The sequence below is a fragment of the Brassica napus genome, unplaced genomic scaffold (assembly GCF_020379485.1).
Source record: "Brassica napus cultivar Da-Ae unplaced genomic scaffold, Da-Ae ScsIHWf_813;HRSCAF=1163, whole genome shotgun sequence".
Lineage (NCBI taxonomy): Eukaryota > Viridiplantae > Streptophyta > Magnoliopsida > Brassicales > Brassicaceae > Brassica > Brassica napus.
This window is the reverse complement of record NW_026016860.1, coordinates 59491-67619: the sequence shown is the minus strand read 5'-3', so window position 1 is coordinate 67619 and position 8129 is coordinate 59491.

The window sequence follows — 8129 nt, the reverse complement described above, 5'->3', positions numbered from 1 at the left end:
TATTTCATAATATGTTATAAACATATAATATATAAAAATAATTTATATATATAATGTTTATCCCGCGCAAGGTGCGGGTCTTAACCTAGTTTATAAATAATCTATAGTCATGTTTTTTTTTAGATTTCAAAACTAAACTTAGCAAATGAATGCAATACAATATGGTACCTAATGTTATTTTAATACATAGACAACTGTAAACCAAGTGTTACCACAAAATTAAGTTTTTGGAGCGTTTTTAAAACTAAATAAGCTCAAAACAATATTTACATAATTCTTTTTTACACTTTCACTTAAAAAGCATTTAGATTGGGGGAATTTTTTCCAGACGAGTCAAATTATATGTTTGTTTCAAATAATACATATATATTCTCTGTCTGCTTTCAAAGTATTATTCAGTCTTACATTTATCAAAAATAACAATATGTGATATATACTGTACTAATCCCAATGGTCAATAATATAAAGCTAAGCTTCAAAGCTTTCACACTTTATCCAATAACAACTCTCTCTTGTGGACAAATGGCAACGACATCAAAAGAAATTAAATACATGAAATGAAATTGCCAGATCATACATTCAAATGTTAATTGACAATAAAAATTGTGATCTTCTAACAAATATTAAACTTTGTGTTATAATTAACCGACACTCCGTGCGAAAAATGTGAAGAATTGTTTCTCACAATTTAAAGTTAAAACATATTATATTTATTAATACAATTTAAAGTAAATTTTTATTTCCAAAAAGAATTAAAATATTTTTTGATCAATAAATAAAATATATTTTAATATAAAATAATTTTATTGTAAACTCAGGCCAACCACTAGTAGAGTATATTTCTAAAGAAGCAAATTCTAACGAGAATTGAGCTGCAACTACCACAGTTTTATAGTTTTTTTTTTCTTGGCCTTGCACCTCAATGTTGGGTCTCTGAGTCTGAAACAAATGTTTTTTTGGTAAAAGCCTGAAACAAATGTTATGACCTTCTTTTGTCAAAAAATAAATAAATAAAAGATACCCGATTTAGCTCTAATGAAAATTCAACCTAAAATAACTATTTTACTTCGGACACTAAATTTTTGTTATTTTTTTTTTCTATATTATGATAACTAGGAGTTTTCCTGCGCCATGCGCAGATATAAAATAAATATTTAAAAATGTTATATATAAATAAAATTTTCTATTTTTCTATTTTACTTTTATTAGTTTAAAAAATAAAACCATAATGTAATTGTTTTTAGTTTGATTTATTCAAGTTTACTTTGATCCTTTAATTTTACATTACTTAACTTTTGATAAAAATAATTGAAATTTATAAAGCTACTTTATTATATTATTCTTTATTTAATTACCATTTTTAAATATGTCTATTTGTAAATATATAAATTATTTCTAATAATATATACATTAAATAAAAATAACTTATATACTATGATAAAATATATTTTAAACTACACTTATTTTAATAATAAAAATATGATTCATATATTGATGTAAAATTTTAATATTCGTAACTATTATTTATTTATAAAAACATATTATTTTAATAGATATAAAAAAGTTATTAGGTATCATAAAATCTTCCCAAAATGAATATTTACTGAAAAAAAATATTTTTGATATAAAATTTATTAGTTATTACTATATTATGAAATTTTTCCAAAAATATAAATCCGTATATAGAAAATCATCATTTTTATATTTAAAAAATCTTACCAAAAACATAAATTTAAATATAGTAAATTTTATATGTCACAATTAGATTTATGCCATGTCATATTTCTTTTAAGTCATGTCATCATTTTTTTTGTGAAAGTTAATGTAGTGATGACACATATACAAATCACTTTTCAAATATAGTTTAGGAAATGACTCAGACGTGTTAAGTAGGGACATAGTTATGTATTTGTGTGGTCTCAATTGCATTCACTTTCTCACTTTATAATTTCAGTAGATATTTTCAAATTCACGTGCCAAACAGAATATTGCCGGGTAACAATAATGTATGAATAATTTTTTTAAGAATGTTTAAATTTAAGGGAAATTACACCCAGTAAGCACAAAAAAACAAAATTCACTAACTAATTAAAAACATCTCCTCTTTTCTACTTTCTCTTCCTATCTCTTTCTACTCTCTCTCTACAAATCTAATTTCACTTTTTTTTTGGTTATTTAGCAATAAGCCTTAAATTTAAACGGTGAATAAAAGTCAAAAAGAATAGTTCATTGCAAAGACTTGTGCTGTGATCGGAATCAACTCTCGGGTCAGACATTATATTAGATGTTAACGTCTCACATTAAGACAAAATTACAACTTGGACAATATTAATCAGACATAGGGTTTTTTTTTTTTTTTTTTTTGCTAACCGAATATCCTGGTCCCACCGTGGTGGTCCAGACTAGAGACCGAAGTAAGCATGGATCCGCGGTCTTCGGTCTCGGATGCTTCAGCCCATATGTAAATTCCGCAGTGGCCAAGGCTCGAACCCAAGGGCAGACACTCCAGCTGGAGCTCCTTTACCACTAGACCAAAACAACTTGGTTAGATCATACATAGGGTTTTAATAGGGTTTGGTATTTTTTACAACTATGTCAACATTGGTTTATGTAATAGTGAGCAAGTGACAAAAACATATAATTGACTTCACAGTATACTAAACAAGAGCTTGCATGAACAGTTTTACTTATTCAACTGTTATAAATAGTGTACAAATATAAGTTAATGAATGATTACACACAATATTAGAGTAATAAATAACTTGTTTTGATATTAGAGTCATAGCTATATTGATAAGTTTATCAAAATGCCATAGTAGATTTCTGTACATAAACTATTTTACTAGGATTTATTTTTCCAACTAGTAGGATTTAGAAATTCCTCTGATAATCGGATTGTAACTATAGAAATCAAGTAGTAACCGTAACTCAACGATCAACCTCAAACTCAAGAACTCTTTTATTGCTTTTAGAAAGAACTCAAAAACTAAAAGCTCTCAACACACGATAAGCTCTATCACATCATGATAGCTTCTTATATACTAACTCATAGTTTCCTAAACTCATTAGGATAAGCTTAACTAGATAACTACAACTCAAGATATTCAAATCCTAAACTCATTAGGATAATAACAAGATAACTTCAAGCTTAAGTTAAGTCAACATTCTCCCCCTTAAGCTTGATGTCTTCTTCCTTCACTTCTTGAACACCAATGAAGTCTCTCATCTCCTTGAACTTACATCTCCCAAGTGCCTTAGTCAAGATATCAGCTTTCTGCTCCTTACCAGCTACATGTCTCACGGTCACCATTCCATCTTCTACACATTCTCTAATGAAATGAAACCGTTTGTGAATATGCTTGCTTCTACCATGGAATACTGGATTTTTAGTCAAGGCAATAGCAGACTTGTTGTCGATCAGTATCATTGCTTTACTAGGCTCATCCACAATCTCGCCTAGAAGCTCTTGAAGCCATATGGCTTGCTTAGCCGTCTCTGTCGCTGCCATGAACTCTGCCTCACACGATGAAAGAGCCACAATTTCTTGTTTCATAGAACACCATGAGACCGGACATTCATTGAAGTAGAAAATATAACCAGTAGTGCTTCTTCCGTCGTTAGGATCTACATTGTAACTGCTATCACTGTATCCCACAAGTCCTTTCTCATGCTCTCTTTTGTAAAACAAGCCAAGAGAATAACTTCCTCGGACATACCTAAGGACTTGCTTCAGAGCCACTGCGTGTGATACCTTAGGACTATGCATATATCTACTCAAGATGCCTACACTGTAAGCGAGATCAGGGCGTGTATGAATCAAATACCTGAGACACCCGATACTCTTTCTAAACTCTGTTTCATTAACGTCCTCTTCCTCCTCTGCCTTTGAAAATTTTACACCGGAATCCATGGGAACTTGTACTGCATTACATTCATTCATCCCCGCTTCCTCTAAGATCTTGGTTGCATATCGTTCTTGTTTCAACACAATTCCATACTCAGACTGAATCACCTCGATTCCTAGGTAGTAGGTAAGCTTACCAAGGTCTGTCATCTCAAATTTTGCCGCCATCTTCACCTTAAACTCTCTTATGACTTCTATGCTTGATCCTGTTACCAAAAGATCATCTACATACACGGCAACTAGCAGATGATGCCCATTCATTCTCTTCTTGAACAGAGAAGGCTCCTTTGAACATTTACTGAAGTTTAACTCCTTTAGAATTGATTTCAACTTGATGTTCCAAGCTCTTGGAGCTTGCTTTAGTCCATAAAGAGCTTTATGTAGCTTGTAAACTTTCTCCTCACTTCCCTTTATTCTGAAACCATCAGGTTGAGATACATAAACTTCTTCAACTAAATCTCCATGTAAGAACGCGGTTTTGACATCCAGATGATGAACTTCCCATCCATTTGATGCTGCCAAAGCAATGATAACTCGAACAGTCTCTAGTCTCGCAACAGGAGCAAATACTTCCTCGTAATCAATACCATGACGCTGCACGTAGCCTTTAGCTACCAGTCTTGCTTTGTGCTTGCTTATACTCCCATCCGCATTGCGTTTTATCTTAAAAACCCACTTCAAACCAATAGCTTTACATCCTGTCGGAAGATCAACCAGTGTCCACGTCTTGTTCTTCTCTATGGATGTGATCTCATCTTCACATGCTTCTCTCCAAACCTTCTCTACTCTGGCCTCGTTCCAGTCCCAAGGCTCTTCATTGATGAGTAACAAAATCCTCTCTGTCTCGAGTACCTCTATCTTGAGAACATAATCATCTAAATACCCTGGCTTTGTACTCGTTCTTGTTGATCTTCTTAGTATTGGAGTCTCAGAGTTTTCTGCTTCGTTATCATCTCCTCCGTCACATTCTTCTTCCTCCTTGTCACATGTAGACTCTTCAGTCTCGGACTTATCTTCTTCTTCTACATTTCGAGCTGGAAACTCAAGCTCAAGAGTGACTTCAGTCGAGTTCTTCCTACCTTTGTTCCAACTCCACGCTTTGTTTTCATCAAAAACAACATCTCGGCTAACCACTACTTTATGGCTTCTTGGATCATACAATCTATAGGCCTTTGAACCCGGTTCAACTCCTAGATGCACCAACTCTCTGGATCTATCATCAAGTTTCTTCAGGAGATGAGTATCACGCTTAGCATAACAGGTACATCCGAAGACTCGAATGTGTCTTACATTCGGTTTCTTGCCTTTAAAACATTCATAAGGTGACTGATCCTTCAGTGTCCTTGTAGCTAACCTATTAATCAGATAGGTTGAATGTCTCACGGCTTCTCCCCATAAGTAGTGTGGCATGTTCATGTGTTTCATTATACTCCTCGTCATCTCCATAAGTGTCCTGTTTCGTCTCTCAACTACTCCATTCTGCTGTGGAGAGTATGGCGCAGTCATGTGCCTTTTGATCCCATGATTATCACAAAAACTCTGAAACTCTCGAGACATAAACTCTCCTCCTCTGTCTGTACGTAATGTTCCGATGGTGACTTTAGTTTCTTGCTCAACCAAATTCTTAAATACTTTGAAACGTTCAAAAGCTTCACTCTTCTCTTTTATCAAGATCGACCACATGTATCTTGAATGATCATCAATCAAAACAAGTATGTATCTGCTTCCTCCAGCTGTTGATGGTGAGATAGGTCCACAGAGATCACCGTGGATAAGTTCAAGAACATGTTGAGCGCGATAGGTTGTAGCTTTAGGAAACGAGCCTCTTGTTTGTTTTCCCATAAGACAAGATGCACAAGTTTCTTTCTCTATACTCATCTTTGGAATTCCTGTAACGATCTCCTTGCTTACCATTGCTTTCATAGAATCCATACCAACATGTCCAAGTCTAGTGTGCCATAGTGTGGAATCGCTAATCTTCTCAAGCTGGAGACACTTTGCTCCTTCCACCTCCATCACGACTTTATAAAGTCTATTTTTAGACCTCAATGATTTTACTAACAGGTTTCCTTGTCGATCACGAAGTGTTAGAAACTTGTTTCTCATTCTGACATCACAGCCAGATTCTGTTGCCTGACCAAGAGAGATTATGTTGCTTTTTAACTCAGGTATGTAGTACACATCAGCCAACGACTTCCGTTTCCCATCGCTAGTAATAAAAAGAATCGATCCTTTCCCTTTGATATCTATCCTTGAGTCGTCTCCAAAACGAACTTTTCCTGTAACAGACTCATCTATGATTTTGAAATAGTCTCGGTTCCCTGTCATATGGTTGCTGGCTCCATTGTCTAAGTACCAAATATTGTCAGCGCTAGATTGAGTCTCGAACTTGCTTGGCACTACCTTTTCTTCATTGAGGTAAATCAACTCATGTACCATTAGCTCCTCAGCTTCATGTGTGCTATCATTCTCTGTCTCATGTGTTTCTTGTAGTTTAAGCAAGCGATCAGGACAATCGTATACATAGTGTCCTGTTTTATCACAGCGGTAGCAGACCACTTTAGACGCATCTCTCCCTTGAGTCCAATCACCTCCTTGTCTCCAGTTAGATCTACCACCATTATAACGTCCTCTTCCACGTCCTCTATTGTTATAACGACCGCCATGACCTCGTCCTCTACCGTAGCCTTCTTGTTGCCCTTGAGAGTCGGTATTAGTGTACAAGAGTTTCCCTTGATCCTCTTGTTGATCTTCATCTTGAACTCTCTCTTCATAAGCTTTTAACCTTCCCACAATATCCTCAAAGCCTGTTGTGTTTAGGTCAAGGACTTGTTCAAGCGCAGCTACGATATGAATGTATTTCTTCTTCGGCAAGCTACTGAGAAACTTCTTTACTAGTTTCGGTTCTTCGAGAACCTCTCCCAAAGCCGTTGATTTTGAAGAAATCTCAGCAATTTTTCCAGAGAACTCATCAATGGTTTCCGTATCCTTCATCTTCAATCTATTGAACTCATCAAAAAGTGTTTGTAACCTTGCCTCTCGGACCCTGTCTGCCCCTACATGCCTGGTCTTGATCGCATCCCAAACTTCTTTTGCGGTATCTAAAGTACCAACTTGAAGAACTAAACTCTCAGGAATTGATTGAAATAAGAACGCTCGAGCCATATCGCTTTTGTCTCTGTCGTCGCTTCCTGGATCAATTGATTCCCACACCTTATGAACTTTGAGCAACACGTTCATCCGCATGCTCCAAACTGTGTAATTGGTGGTGGTGAGCATCGGACACTTGATCCCGGAGGAACCATTCTCCTTTGATTTGTATGTAGCTATAGACAAATCCGTCATGCTTGTCTTCTCTTCTCAACGTATTCTTGATTTCAATAGTTTAAGCTCTGATACCAAATATAGAAATCAAGTAGTAACCGTAACTCAACGATCAACCTCAAACTCAAGAACTCTTTTATTGCTTTTAGAAAGAACTCAAAAACTAAAAGCTCTCAACACACGATAAGCTCTATCACATCATGATAGCTTCTTATATACTAACTCATAGTTTCCTAAACTCATTAGGATAAGCTTAACTAGATAACTACAACTCAAGATATTCAAATCCTAAACTCATTAGGATAATAACAAGATAACTTCAAGCTTAAGTTAAGTCAACAGTAACTCACCGGATCCCCTTTTTTGGGTTGGAAATGAATTATATTTTAATTGTTTTTTAAAGAAATTCCTCTGATAATTACAATTCGTTCTCCCACTTGGACATATAAATAACTCCAACGATGGTGGCAAATTGGCAATGGATATTTAGTTAATATATTTCCCAACTTAGTTGGAGCCATTCCCAATGCTTTTAGAAGCCCACAAATCTTTGACTTCGAATATTACGAACCGCCCCGCCTCGCACCGCAGTTAACAATAACAAAATCTATACATATACCATATATGTATACATTTTTATAACTGTTAAAACCGCACCGCAATTAAACCGCTTGTCCCGCACCGCTCAAACCGCAGTTACCATTCCGAGCTAGTTTAATCAGTACAATAGTAAGATTTGTTACCATTGAATAATCTAAATAGTTCATCTTCTGCCCGTTGGCTGAGAGCTACTTAATCAGTACAATAGTAAGATTTGTACTTCATAAATTTTTTTATTGTACTTTATCGTAATTAACAAACTAATCTGACGAATTAGCAATTAATGGACCAATGGTTTGAA